This window comes from Apium graveolens, chromosome 2 (assembly GCF_009905375.1).
Source record: "Apium graveolens cultivar Ventura chromosome 2, ASM990537v1, whole genome shotgun sequence".
Classification (NCBI taxonomy): Eukaryota; Viridiplantae; Streptophyta; class Magnoliopsida; order Apiales; family Apiaceae; genus Apium; species Apium graveolens.
This window is the reverse complement of record NC_133648.1, coordinates 145,195,428-145,211,027: the sequence shown is the minus strand read 5'-3', so window position 1 is coordinate 145,211,027 and position 15,600 is coordinate 145,195,428.

Here is a 15,600-nt window from a genome sequence, read left to right as displayed (position 1 = left end):
TCAAGGGATGAATAACCCCGTCATCCCATCACCTGGATTTCAGCCAATCCCGACACTAGGGACGAATCCTCTAAACTCGACTCTGAACGTTCCTTTGGGAACACAATCTATGAGATGTCAATTGTGGTGCACTATAGGCTAGTAAACCCCACCTATAGGATGCCATTGTACGATGAGGTTGGAGGAAGTAGGCTTCCCTCACCGCCTTTGATCCCCATATCACTGAGGAGAGCAGTGAATCAACCAACGAGGATGCTCATCATAGGATGAGACGTAGAGATAAGGAACCCATCAAAAGGAAACACCCCAATCTTCAGGAAACTCAAGGGATGGAGTCCCAAACTTTTGAGGAAAGGATACGCGCCTATGAAGTAGAGATCTTAAGGATTAAAAAAGACATGGAGGTTAGTCAGGCTAGGCGGCCATCAAGGCCTAACAAAGCTAGACTAGTTAGGGGAGCTCCTCAAGTCATCAATTTAGAGGGACTCCGAGAAGGGGAACTATGGATGTTCCCTGGGAAAACCCTTTTAAATTATTTCCCCTTGGAGATCCAGATGATCCGACTCCGCCCTTCACAACAAAAATAATGAATACTCATATCATAAAGAAGTTCAAGATGCCCACCATAAAAGAATATGATAGAATTGGAGATCCGGAAAATCCGGTGAGGACTTTCTCCGATGCATTATTGCCTCAGCCCGTGAATGATGCTATCAAATGTCGAGGCTTCCCTCAAACCTTGTCAGGGATGGCTCAAAGGTGGTACAGCCGTCTACCCCCTAATTCGATTGGATCCTTTAGGGATTTAAGCCATGTTTTCATCAAATAGTTTATCAGTGATAAAGTGCATGAGAAAAGGTCAGCTTCCCTTATGAGCAAGGAGCAAATGAGTCTCTCAAAGACTACCTGAATCGCTTCACAATGGAGCCTTTGAAGGCCCCAGATCTTGATGATAAGGTGGCCATGATTTCTCTATAGTAAGAGACTAAGGACGAGTTCTTCAAAATATCTCTAGCTAAGCGCCCACCATAGAACATGTTACAGCTATAAAGCAGAGCCGGAAAGTATATCCAGGTCGAAGAAAGTATGAAGAAGATGGTGGTAGACAATGAACCTGTTGACGGCAAGAAGCGGAAAATGGATCAAGAATATGATACCAAGGAAAAGTATCCTCGAGTAAACAAAAATTCTGATTCACCTCCGAAGAAGAGTGGACCTGGGAAAAAATTTACTGAATATGCGAGATTAAATGCTCTCATGAGCCAAATCTTGATGGAAATTGAGAAGGATAGAGACGTTCGTTGGCCAAAGACTCTAAAGGATGATCCTTCCAAGTTTGATAAGAGCAAGTATTATCGATTTGACAAGGATGTTGGCCATGATACTGATGAATTCTGACAACTGAAAGATGAGATCGAATTCCTGATCCGAAAGGGGAGATTGAGCAAATACACCAGAGAAGGCGAGATGAATAATAATGGAAGGAGAGATTATGAAGATAGAAGGAGAGACTATGATGACCGAAGGAGAGATCAAGATGATTAGGGATGAAATCCCCAACCGAGAGGACGGGTGATCAATATAATTTCTGGAAGACCAACTGTTATTGGCCCTTCCTAAAATTCAAAGAAGGCTTATGCTCAAGAAGTCATGCACATAGTTGGAGAAGCCCTAAAACGAGAAAAGACTGGAGTATCAATGACGTTCGATGACTTTGATTTAGAAGGGGTGAAGTTTTCTCACGATGATCCTCTAGTCATAATGTCTATCATAGGGACCAACCCTGTAAAAAGAGTCCTTGTAGATAATAGAGCATTGGTGGATATTCTTATTTACGATACCTTTATTACGATAGGATACACCGATTCACAATTGACTCTGACAGATATGCCAATCTATGGATTCTCTAGAGTCGAATGCCCCATTGAAGGAATAATTAAACAAACTTTCATTGATAATGGGTCAGGAGCCAAGGCAAGCTACTCAGATGTTAAACTTTGTGGTGGTTAAGGCTGAATCAACTTATAATGTAATCATGGGAGGGACAGGAATACACGCCTTTATGGCAGTGCCTTCATCCTACCATTCCGTAATCAAATTTTCGACTAAGGAACAAGGTAGGGGAAGAAAGAGGAGACCAGAAGATGGCAAGAAGCTATTATGTAGCCTCATTAAGGGGAGATGGAGGTGGAGGCAAGTTCTGCCCATTAAAGATATGGAAATCCGCGAGAATGACGTGAAATAAGGGAAACCAGTGGAGAATTTATTCACAATTCCTTTGGCTCCTGAAGATACTGAAAAGACGACTTTTAATGGAGCATCATTGGAGGAACCCCTCAAAGGAAACCTGATAAGATTTTTACAAGAAAATAGCGATATCTTTGCATGGTCAGCCGCTGATATGTCAGGTATTCCTGAATTGATAACTTATAAGTTAAATGTCGATCTAAATCGAAAGACGGTAAAGCAAAAGAAGAGGAGCTTTGCCCGTGAGAGGCAGGAAGCCATAAAACAAGAAGTAGAAAAGCTCTTAGAGTTTGGTTTTATAGAGGAGACACAATTCCCTAAATGGTTGGCAAACCCCGTAATGGTAAAGAAGGCAAATGAAAAGTAGAGGATGTGTGCTGACTTCACCGATCTGAATGATGCATGCTCGAAGAATTTTTTTCCTCTGCCAAGGATAGTTACTAAGATAGACGCCATTGTGGGGCATGAGATGCTGAGTTTCATGGATGGATTTAGCGGCTTCAATCAGATCAAGATGCATTAAGATAACATCCCAAAGGTATCATTTACACTGACTTTGGTTTTTTTTATCTTGTTATGACATTTGGTCTCAAGAATGTAGAAACCACGTACCAAAGATTGGTAAATAAGATTTTAAGAATCTTATTGGGAATACCATGTAGGTCTATGTAGGTGACATGTTAGTCAAGAACCTTGTAAAGGAAGATCAAAAGTGTTTTCGGTGTAGGATTCAATTTTTTTTAAGATTGATGGTCTCCAAGATAGGAATTGAGGCCAATCCTGACAAAGTAAAGGCCATTCTGGATATGAAACCTCTAAGTTTCATAAAGGATGTTCAAAAACTCACTGGAAGAATAGTTGTTTTGGGGAGGTTCATCTCAAAGTTTGGAGACAAGTGCCTACCATTTTTTAAGACTTTGAAGAAGGTGAAAGATTTTGCTTGAACTTTTGAGAGCCAAATGGCATTCGAAGAATTAAAAAAATATATGATTCAAGCCCCGTTGTTGACCAAACCAATTTTGAATGAAACTTTGTATTTGTACTTGGTTGTTTCTAAAAGCTCCTTGAGTGCTGTATTGGTGAAGGAGGAGGATAAAATTCAGAAACCGATTTACTATGTCATCAGGATTTTGCATGGAGTTGAGTTGAACTTGTTAGGTCACACAACACTGTAGAAGCACTGTAGAAGGGGGTTGAATACAGTGTTTATACAATCAAATCGATTTGAACACAAGTATGTAACAAAGATCAAGTATATTCAATAAACTCTGTTACAATATGAACTGTTGTTCTCTCTCAGTGATGAACAAATATCACTAAGAGCTGTTAGGTTATTAAGAATAATATTCTCGACAATGATAACACATAACGTGTAAACCCTAAACTGTGTTTATATAGTACACATTTACAAGATATATTCTAATTGATATGGAATATAATTTTATCTCCTAAAATATATCAATCAGATATCTTCTACAAGTCTTCTAGTCCTCTAACTCTTCATGCATATCTTCTTTTGTTTTAGTCCAGATCTTCTCCTGTAAATCAGCCGCATTCCCTATCTCAAAGTCTTTCCGCACTTAAGTACTGATATGTATCTTCTGACACCTTATGTTCTGATATTAAGTTCTGACTTCAGTAAGTTCTGATTTCAGTAAGTCCTGATATGTCATGTTGTTAAGTTCTGAAAACTAAACGCAAATCATATTAGACATGACATCTCAAATATATCTAACAATCTCCCCCAACTTGTAAATTATGCAAAATATACAAGTTAGTAGATTTGATGATGTCAAAAACATTTTAAGTACAAATGCAATAAGAGTTTAATAAGACAACTAAGTACAACTTACAGTCTTTGTAGCTTTTACCAATCTCACTAAGTCAATCTGAATCCAAAGTGATTCTTGACAAAGTTTGGTATCAGCTTTTCTTCTTTATTCCTTGGGACTTGAGCTATTGTAGTCTTGACTTGCTTCATCTCTTCATCTTGACTTCCAATTTGGTAGATTGCAGTCCTTAGAGCAGATATATGGTTTCTTTCTAAACCATCACCCAATCTTATTACCCTTGGATGAGAAGAATCTTCATTGTAGCACATACATTTCTCTTTAAAAAAACTTTAAGTTTAGCAGAATCCTTTTTCATTGGAATTTCACTTCCATCATCTTCAACTATGTTAGGAATGAATTATGTAACCCTTGAACCAGAAATTCTTGCTTTATCTCTTATGGTCTTCAATATGAAATTTGACCATCTCCCGGTAATATCAGACTTTATCTCTAAAAGATAATGAAAGAATTGAAGTTCTTTCAGAGATTTGTTCAGCACATCTGATTCTGACATTTGATATGTTCTTCCATCTTCAGGAAATGGAATCAGATTTTCTTTGACATTATGTTTATCATGAGCATCCAGTACCACTTGAACATAGATAACCTTATCAAGGTGTTTCTGTGTAACATCTTCAAGAGGTCTGTCAGTTAACAAAAATGGATCTCTAGTAGCAACTTCAACTCCTGTCTTGATCTTAGCTTCATCAGCCTAGTCCAGCTCTGTCCCTTGCTTCTCTGGCTTTCAATCCAACAGTCATGAAATTAGATAACAATTGGCTTTTCTTTGGATCTGATGGTTTGACATTTTTCCATAGAATTTTCTTCTTATCAGCAACTTTCATCTTGTCTAAATCAACTTGAGCACTGTCAGAGGTTGATTTCTTGATGACTTGATCAAAATTTGTTGTTTCTTCTGTAGCTTGCTGTAACACCCCCAGATCCGGGGTTGGGGATCTGGGTCGTCACGGTCTTTCTTTCTATAATCACTTAAATTAATTAATAATAAATAACCTCATGCTGTGACCCCACACTAACACACACCACAACACGTTATAGTCTCAGAGATGAAATTGAAATAAGTACAAGTCCTTGAATCCACAATTTAAAAGTTATTACAACCCAAAGTGATTACTTAATAAGTTTACAGTTAATTGCCATTATCCGCCATAAGTTATAATTATACATAATTGATTCCCAAAAGTAGAATGCCTGATCTACAAATAGATCTACCTCTGCAGCTATAGCAGCTACGATATCAACGGGAAGACCCGGGACACTTCACACGCTCTTGTGCTGGGTCTGCTTGAGTCTGGCCATCCTTCCTAACTGTTGTGTGATAAAGAAATGAAGCAAGAGTGAGCATTATAGCTCGCAAGATAATATATAGTATAATCAATAAAGCAAGTATCTAACTAGATAACTTACTGGAAATTCTTATTATGCGTAAGATAATTACTTACTGGATATAAGCTTAAAGGTAGATGAAGTTACTAATTACTTCACTATACTTATATCATTTTAGTATCATGGACGTCCACTGAGCCCATATTGCTTATGCCGACTCAAATAGATGGACTTACTTCCCGAACGTTGGGCAAGTAATCAAAATGTTTTCTCAAAACAGCAACCTCGTTGTGAATATAAAATACACCACAGATTCGGATCCCTCAGATTTTGAGCGAGTATTTAAATCCCATTCGAAAGGAAGATCTTAAATCCAAAAATGAGTTTTGGGACCTGTTAGGGCGAAAACACGCGCTAATAACACACGCAAGTATACGCGTTCGCAAGTAATATAGAATACTTTCTAGTTCGTTCCCACAGAGACTCAGACTAATTATGTTCACTTAAACTCACTCACCATTGTATGTTTACTTCTCAATGTTAAGACAATAACACTTAGAATAATATTAACTAATTATGAACTACAATTAACTACTAAATTTAACCACTTAATTAACCCTTCGAATTAACAATATTAAAACACTCATGAGATCACAACTTCATTACTACTTCCTTCAATAGTTATTGTTATTACCCTTAGCATGCAATAGTGATGATATTAATCGAATAACATTAAACTGATAAAAGCCAACTTTCATTGTACTAATACCATTCTACCAAACATCCACAATTAAGATAGAAGTTGAATATGCATCAATTATGTTGAGTCCCTATATGTCTACAGAAATTGACAACATAATGATTTAACCATAAGTTATTCCTTTTGATTACACATGGCGAATAAAACGGTTAGAGTTACCCATTAATCATGCAACATCATACATGAACCTATGCTAGCATGGCAAGTTCTAAATCTCGAGATCCACCGTCGCTTCACAAGAGATTAACACCCTATCTTATATGTTCGCGACGCATATAAGACGAATACGCACAACCAATACTAGATATCATACAATCATCACACACTAAGGTATTAAACAACTAACTAAAGAATTCCATAGTAAATCCGTTACGACCCCATGATCACGATTAGCCCATGATAACACTTATCGTCATCATGGGTTCATATGAAAACATGATAAATAAACACAAGAGAATAATAACTAAACTAATTATATTAAACCAGAGTACGTCACAAGAGTAAATAGGTTCAAGCAAAGAAAACTAGCATCCAACGTTACAACGAAATAAAGAATCACAAGAAAATATGCTTCCTCTTCGTTGCGGTGTGCTAAAACGGTCTTCTTCTTTATCTCCTTTGCTCCTCGATTAATACAACGATTCAACACACGTGAAACATCTCTGAATCTACTTATATAAAAGTCACATAAAACTCAGATTACACAGAAGTTGGAAACCAAACAGAAGTAGAAGTCTAAAATAAATATTTTAATTTCCCGTCCCTGCGCGGCCGCTCAGCATAGCTGAGCGGGCGCTCAGACCCCTACTGGAAAATGTCTGATTTTTGCTCCGTTTCTTCGCTGTAATCTGCTCCTTTCTTCCCTCTCGCGATGCTAGACACATGCCAAGGCTTATTATTGATGATTACTCCCCCAAAATGCAACTATTACCCTGAAACGCACAAACACTAGAAAAACACATCAAATACACAAAATACTTGATTTCAAGTCACCAATTTAAGCCATTTTAAGACGTTCTAAGTGGTATAAAATGCCACTTATCACACCCCCAAACTTAAATTGATGCTTGTCCTCAAGCGTCACTGACTCAAAAACAAATAAAAACATGCATGAATGCAATCTATATGAAATGCAGCGATCCCCCTTACTACGAACAAACCAACCAACTTACAACATCTCAATAAATGCAATTAGGCGACTAAAGATCAATCAAACCATGCCAACTAACATACAGCCAGAAATGTGGTGTGTGCAGATGCTTAACAGATATGCTCCGGAACTAAATCCATTATTATGACTCAACTATCATCAAGGCAATCACATGATTATACAAAGAATAAAAATTCTAGGCACAAAGTGACTTATAACACTACAAGAATTCTGGAGCTTATTACGGAATCATGCTTTTTATTCCTAACAGTAATGCTTATTTGACCGTGCAATGAGTGAGGTCCACAAAAGACTTATACAATGGTATCCATGTAGCGAGCGTTAGGTTAGCGGATCCCAGACTCTAAAACCCTTAGGTCACTAGGCACAAAATCCCCTAAGAACTTAATAACTCGAATACCAAAGAGCCCACTCGTGATCAATTATGCATACTCTTTTTTTTTTCTTTTTTTTTCTTTTTTTTTCTTTTTTTTTCAAAATTTCTGAGCAAGTGCGTTTCGCTCCATCTTGCTAAACCCTAGACTACTCGCATAAACATACGAGCCGGCTACTAGCCAATTGACGCCTAGCCACAATTAGCAACAAATTCCATTTATTTTTTTTACTCCATTTTTTTTCTTTTTCATGCCTTTATCACTAAGAACATATTGTAAAATTCTAAGCATAATAAATAGATTAACCTCGAAAACAATCAGATCATAACAACAATCTAGTCCTTAAGCATTCTCTAAGACTTAGTGAAAATACAAGTGTTTCTAGCATGCATATCAACCTACATGACTCAACATCACTTTAATGCTATCACTACACTCGCATCAACATCACAAATCAGTCGGTAAATCATCGCAAAAGGGATCATGGTATATGCATGAGCTACATGATATGATACACAAATAAAACTATATATAAAAAAAACTATATGGCAAAAATTATGCAACTATATGAACTAACTATCATGAATATGTAGCTATATGACACACACACAAAATATTCCTTAACTACCACCCCCAAACTTAAAATCTTCACTGTCCCCAATGAAGGTAGTAGAAAGGAACACAGGGTATACCTACTCGGAGTCATCATCATCATCACCCTCAGTGGGTGGTGTATCAGGAGGCGGATATGCAGAGTCCTCACCAAAAACTGGCCACTGGATGTCAGCTCCAAGGCCCCGAAAAGCAGTCCCTAGCGCAAGGGTGAGCTCCTGAGCAAACCTGCTTTGCGTCTCATACATAGCATCCTTCCTCCGCGATAGCCTCCTATATTGGGCATCAGCCATCCCAACACCCTCCTGAGCTCTCGAAGAACCAGCTTCATCACGCCTAGGCCTCGCCATAGTAGCACCTCGTACTGGACGCCCTCCTGGAAGACGATAACCCAACCCATGCTCCTCGGGCTCACCACCGGTCCACTCCTGCATCACATTCAGAGTCCCAGAATCAATAGGAGTGGCCGACAACTACAACTGCTCATGAGACGGCCAGTTCACTCCCGCCGCTCGGCAAATCTTAGTAACAGTGGATGCATACGGGATGTTCATGTGCTTAGCTCCCCTCAAAAACTTCGGAATTCCTTGGTAGATGAACTCACCAAGGTCCACATAGTATTCCTCATTCAAAATTCCCCACAACAACTGTGTTCTCTCAACTGTGACCTCATGTGCATGCGAAGAAGGCAGAATATTAGCATAAATAAATGCATTCCATGCACGGGCATACCTGTTCATCACGATTGCCGGAAAGTGACGATACTCATTAGTTCCTGTCTTGAAGGTCCAACCTGTGCCCGACCTACAGAGAGTAGCACAAATCAAATCCAAGTCAAAATCCTCAGCAGTTTTCTCGTTCCAGTTCTCCTCCGTGGGCTTCCTCTCTCGCTGCCCAATCACACGGCGAATCACCGCTGGGTGATAATCAACCGTCATCCCCCGGACCACAGAAAACCCATTCTTCTCGGCCTTCGCGTTCGCATAGAACTCGCGAACCACGCCCATCGGCACTGCTTCAGGTGACTCACAAAAAGCTATCCACCCCTTCTCATCAATCATAGGTAACAACTCACCATCCCTCCCCGATGGTAAAAATCCCCTCTCCTTTAGAATCGGCTTCCCCAAAAGCCTAGTGTACTCCTTCTCCGTAGCCCTGTCATTCAACCGAGGCCTCACAGTAGTACCCCTCGAAGAATCAGTCGTAGGCACAGTGCTGCTGCTATCAATAGTCCTTGCTCTCTTGGGTGCCATTGAATCTGAATAAAAGTGCTTGAGAATTGTGTTTTTGTGTTTGGGAGAGAGTTTGAGTCTAGAAGTTGTGTGGGAGATATGTGTGATAGGTGTATGTATATATAGGGAATGGATTAGGGTAGAATTTGATTAGGAGTGGGTTTATGGGTAAAAATCATGGGAAAATGAGGAATAGGTCGTGGGTTTTATGGGTTGAAATTTGTATTTTATTTTTCTGATTTTTTTTTGTATTTTTCTTGACTAAAAAAAATTTCATTCAGCCGGCCCCTGAGCGGTCGCTCAGCAGAGCTGAGAGGGCGCTCAGGGGGTCACTGGAAAAAAAAAATTCAGCCAGGTTTTTCTGATTTTTTTGTGGTTTGGATAGGTTATTAACTTCTAAGGGTTCCTGTAACAATAAATCATGGGTTGCCTCCCACGCTGCGCTTCTTTTTCGTCATTAGCTTGACGTTGCGTACCTTCCTCAAGTTGACAATAAAACGGCACTAACCACTTCTCGGTTTGCCGTGTCTCCATAGTAGTGCTTCAAACGCTGACCATTAACCTTGAATGCTTGGTCCGAATCATTCTCAAAAATCTCCACCGCTCCGTGTGGAAACACAGTTTTGACAATAAAAGGTCCAGACCACCTTGATTTCAACTTCCCCGGAAAAAGTCAGAGACGAGAGTTGAATAAGAGAACTTGTTACCCCGACATGAATAACATAGGATGTAGCTTCCTATCGTGCCATCTCTTCACCTTTTCCTTGTACATTTTGTTGTTCTCGTACGCTTGGAGTCGAAATTCATCAAGTTCATTAAGCTGAAGCATTCGCTTCTTTCCTGCTGCATCTAGATCCAGGTTCAACTTTTTCAACGCCCAATAGGCCTTATGCTCAAGCTCCGCAGGTAAATGACATCCCTTACCATACACCAGTTGAAACGGGGACATACCAAGTGGAGTTTTGTATGCTGTTCTGTAATCCCAAACAGCTTCATCGAGCTTTAAAGACCAATCCTTCCTTGACGGACAAACAACCTTCTCTAGAATGCGCTTGATCTCTCTGTTAGACACTTCCGCTTGACCATTTGTTTGCGGATGATAGGCAGTAGTAACTCGATGATTCACATTATAATGCTGCATCATAGAAGTGAACTTACGGTTGCAGAAATGCGACCCTTCATCACTTATGATTACCCGAGGCGTTCCAAACCTTGTGAAAATCTGCTTATGAAGAAAATTCAACACTGTCTTTGCATCATTTGTCGGTAGAGCTTTGACTTCTACCTATTTTGAGACATAATCGACTGCCAGCAAGATGTACTGATTGTTGCAGGACGAGACAAAAGGCCCCATGAAATCGATTCCCCAAACATCAAAGACCTTGACTTCAAGCATCACATTTAACGGCATCTCATTCTTTCTCATCAAATTTCCCACTCGTTGGCAACGATCACACCTTAAAACAAATTGATGAGCATCCTTAAACAAAGTAGGCCAGAAAAAACCTGCTTGCAGAATACGAGCTGCCGTCTTCTCACCACCATAGTGTCCACCATAAACTGTGGAGCGGCAGTCTCGTAATATCCCCTCTGTCTCACAGAACGGGATACATCTCCTGATGATCTGGTCAGCTCCCTGTCTAAACAAATATGGTTCATCCCACATATACCACTTCACCTCATGCAAAAACTTCTTCTTTTGAGCTGAGGTCAAATTAGGAGGCATTATATTGCTGACAAGATAGTTTATAATATCTGCAAACCATGACTTTTCCTCCTGAACTGCGTACAACTGCTCATCCGGAAAAGACTCGTTGATCAATGTCTTATCCTGTGAAGTAGACTCGGGATTCTCCAATCTAGAGAGGTGGTCAGCTACTTGATTCTCAGTACCTTTCCGATCCTTGATCTATAACTCAAATTCCTGTAGTAAGAGCACCCAATAAATGAGTCTCGGCTTCGAATCCTTCTTGGAAACCAAATAGCGAACGGCCGCATGATCAGTGAATACTGTCACTTTTGTCCCAAGCAGATAAGATCGAAATTTCTCAAAACCAAAGACTATAGCTAAGAGCTCCTTCTCAGTAGTGGTGTAGTTCATTTGGGACCCATTTAAGGTCTTTCTAGCATAGTAGACCACATGAAAGAGATTATTCTTGTGTTGCCTAAGAACTGCACCTACCGCATAATCACTCGCATCACACATCATCTCAAAAGGCTCTGTTCAATCCGGTGCTGTAATAACTGGCGCAGTGATTAAACTCTTCTTAAGAGTCTCGAATGCCGTCAAACATTCATCATCAAATTTAAAAGGTACCTCTTTCTCAAGCAAGTTGCACAACGGCTTAGATATCTTCGAAAAGTCCTTGATGAACCGCCGATAAAAACCCGCATGACCAAGAAAACTATGAATTCCTTTCACAGAAATAGGTGGTGGAAGATTTTCAATGACTCCCACCTTGGCTTTATCCACCTCAAGACCCTTGCTAGAGACCTTATGCCCAAGAATTATGCCTTCACGCACCATAAAATGACATTTTTCCCAATTGAGCACCAAATTAGTTTCCACACACCTTTTGAGCACGACACGAAGATTATTCAAACATTCATCATACGAATATTCAAAGACGGAGAAGTCGTCCATGAACACCTCAACATTATTTCCAATCATGTCAGAGAATATAGCCATCATACATCCCTGAAAAGTGGCCGGTGCACCACATAACCCAAACGAAACTCTGTGAAAAGCAAACGTGCCAAATGGACAAGTGAAGGTAGTCTTTTCTTGATCCTCTGGTGCAATACAAATTTGATTATACCCGGAGTAACCATCCAGAAGACAATAATACTCATGACCAGCCAACCTGTCAAACATCTGATCAATAAATGGAAGAGGGAAGTGATCCTTCCTCGTGGCCTTGTTCAACTTTCGGTAGTCCATGCATACTCTCCATCCTGTAACTGTTCGAGTGGGAATGAGCTCATTCTTCTCATTTGCTACCACAGTGATACCTCCTTTCTTAGGCACACATTGCATGGGGCTCACCCAAGAACTGTCAGAAATAGGATAAATGATGCCTGCATCCAGCCATTTCAGAATTTCTTTCTTCACCACCTCCTTCATGATAGGATTAAGTCTGCGCTGTTGCTCAACAGTTGGCTTACTACCCTCCTCTAGCAGAATCTTATGCATGCAATATGAAGGGCTAATCCCTTTGATGTCTGCTATGGTCCATCCAATATCTGATTTGAATTCTCTCAAAATCCTTAAGAGCTTGTCCTCCTTAATACCTAAAAGGTCAGATGCAATAATAACAGGTAAAGTAGAAGCATCACCTAAAAAAGCATACCTCAAATGTTCAGGTAATGGCTTAAGCTCCAAGGTAGGTGCTTCTTCAATTGATGGTTTGAGCTTTCCTTCAGCATTCTTGAGGTCAGAAGTACCAAGAGATTCAAACGGCATGTCCAGCTTTCGCCTCCAGGGAGAAGCATTAAGATATTGTAATTGCTCGTTGCCATCTTCATCATCACTGTCGAAATCCCCCACTAAGGCCTTTTCTAATGCATCAGACATTAGCATATGATTGAGTTCTGAAGTAACCGCAGAATCAATCACATCCACTTTTAAGCACTCCTCATCTTCTGTAGGAAATTTCATTGCTTTGAATACATTGAAGGTCACATCCTGATCCTGCACCCGCATAGTAAGTTCACCTTTCTGCACATCTATCAAGGTACGGCCAGTAGCCAAGAAAGGTCTTCCCAAGATTATGGGAATCTTCTTATCTTCCTCGAAATCCAGAATAACAAAGTCTGCAGGAAAGAAGAGCTTATCCACCTTGACTAGCACATCCTCCACTATGCCCCTTGGGTAAGTAATAGAACGATCAGCCAACTATAGAGACATGTAGGTGGGTTTTGGATCAGGCAAATCCAATTTTTTAAAGATCGACAACGGCATCAGATTGATGCTTGCTCCCAAATTACAAAGGCACTTGTCAAACGACAACTTGCCAATGGTGCAAGGAATGGTGAAGCTACCTGGATCTTTAAGCTTTGGAGGTAACTTTTGCTGCAGCACAGCGCTACATTCTTCCGTTAGAGCAATGGTCTCAAGGTCATCCAGTTTCACCTTCCTTGAAAGAATACTCTTCATAAACTTTGCATAACTAGGTATTTGCTCCAGAGCCTCAGCGAAAAGTATATTGATGTGAAGTTTCTTGAACACCTCCAGAAACTTACCAAACTGCTTATCCAGCTTTTGTTATTGCAATCTCTTAGGGAAAGGTGGTGGAGGATAGAGTTGTTTCTCCCCTGTATTACCCTCAGGCAGAGTGTGTTCAACAGTAGTCTTCCTTGGTTCCGCCGCTTTCTCCTTTTGCTTAGCTTCTTCATCTCCAACTTCAGCTTCTCCTTCTTTTGCCTTTTCAGCATCAGCAACTTTCCCAGACCTTAAGGTAATAGCCTTGACTTGCTCTTTAGCTTCCTTCCTGCCTGGTACTTTCTAGTTCGTTCCCACAGAGACTCGGACAAATTATGTTCACTTAAACTCACTCACCAATGTATGTTTACTTCTCAATGTTAAGACAATAACACTTAGAATAATATTAACTAATTATGAACAACAATTAACTACTAAATTTAACCACTTAATTAACACTTCGAATTAACAATATTAAAACACTCATGAGATCACAACTTCATTACTACTTCCTTCAATAGTTATTGTTATTACCCTTAGCATGCAATACTGATGATATTAATCGAATAACACGAAACTGATAAAAGCCAACTTTCATTGTACTAATACCATTCTACCAAACATCCACAATTAAGATAGAAGTTGAATATGCATCAATTATATTGAGTCCCTATATGTCTACAGAAATTGACAACATAATGATTTAAGCACAAGTTATTCCTTTTGATTACACAGGGCGAATAAAACGGTAAGAGTTACCCACTAATCATGCAACATCATACATGAACCTATGCTAGCATGGCAAGTTCTAAATCTCGAGATCCACCGTCGCTTCACAAGAGATTAACACCCTATCTTATATGTTCGCGACGCACATAAGACGAATACGCACAACCAATACTAGATATCATACAATCATCACACACTAAGGTATTAAACAACTAACTAAAGAATTCTATAGTAAATCCGTTACGACCCCATGATCACGATTAACCCATGATAGCACTTATCGTCATCATGGGTTCATATGAAAACATGATAAATAAACACAAGAGAATAATAACTAAACTAATTATATTAAACCAGAGTACGTCACAAGAGTAAATAGATTCAAGCAAAGAAAACTAGCATCCAACATTACAACGAAATAAAGAATCACAAGAAAATATGCTTCCTCTTCGTTGCGGTGTGCTAAAACGATCTTCTTCCTTATCTCCTTCGCTCCTCGATTAATACAACGATTCAACACACGTGAAACGTCTCTGAATCTACTTATATAGAAGTCCCATAAAACTCAGATTACACAGAAATTGGAAACCAAACAGAAGTAGAAGTCTAAAATAAATATTTTAATTTCCCGTCCCTGCGTGGCCGCTCAGCATAGCTGAGCGGGCACTCAGCTTCCTGCGCGGCCGCTCAGCATAGCTGAGCGGGCGCTCAGACCCCTACTGGAAAATGTCTGATTTTTGCTCCGTTTCTTCGCTGTAATCTGCTCCTTTCTTCCCTCTCGCGATGCTAGACACATGCCAAGGCTTATTATTGATGATTACTCCCCCGAAATGCAACTATTATCCTGAAACGCTCAAACACTAGAAAAACGCTTCAAATACACAAAATACTTGATTTCAAGACACCAATTTAAGCCATTTTAAGACGTTCTAAGTGGTATAAAATGCCACTTATCAGGATCCACTCTCACTTTTAAAATCATTTTGGAGACTCGAAAATATTTTAAAGAATATTTAGAGTAATGATGATTTAATAAAATAAATCAATTCTGATATATTAGAAAATATCTGAATATTATTATTTAAATAATATTCC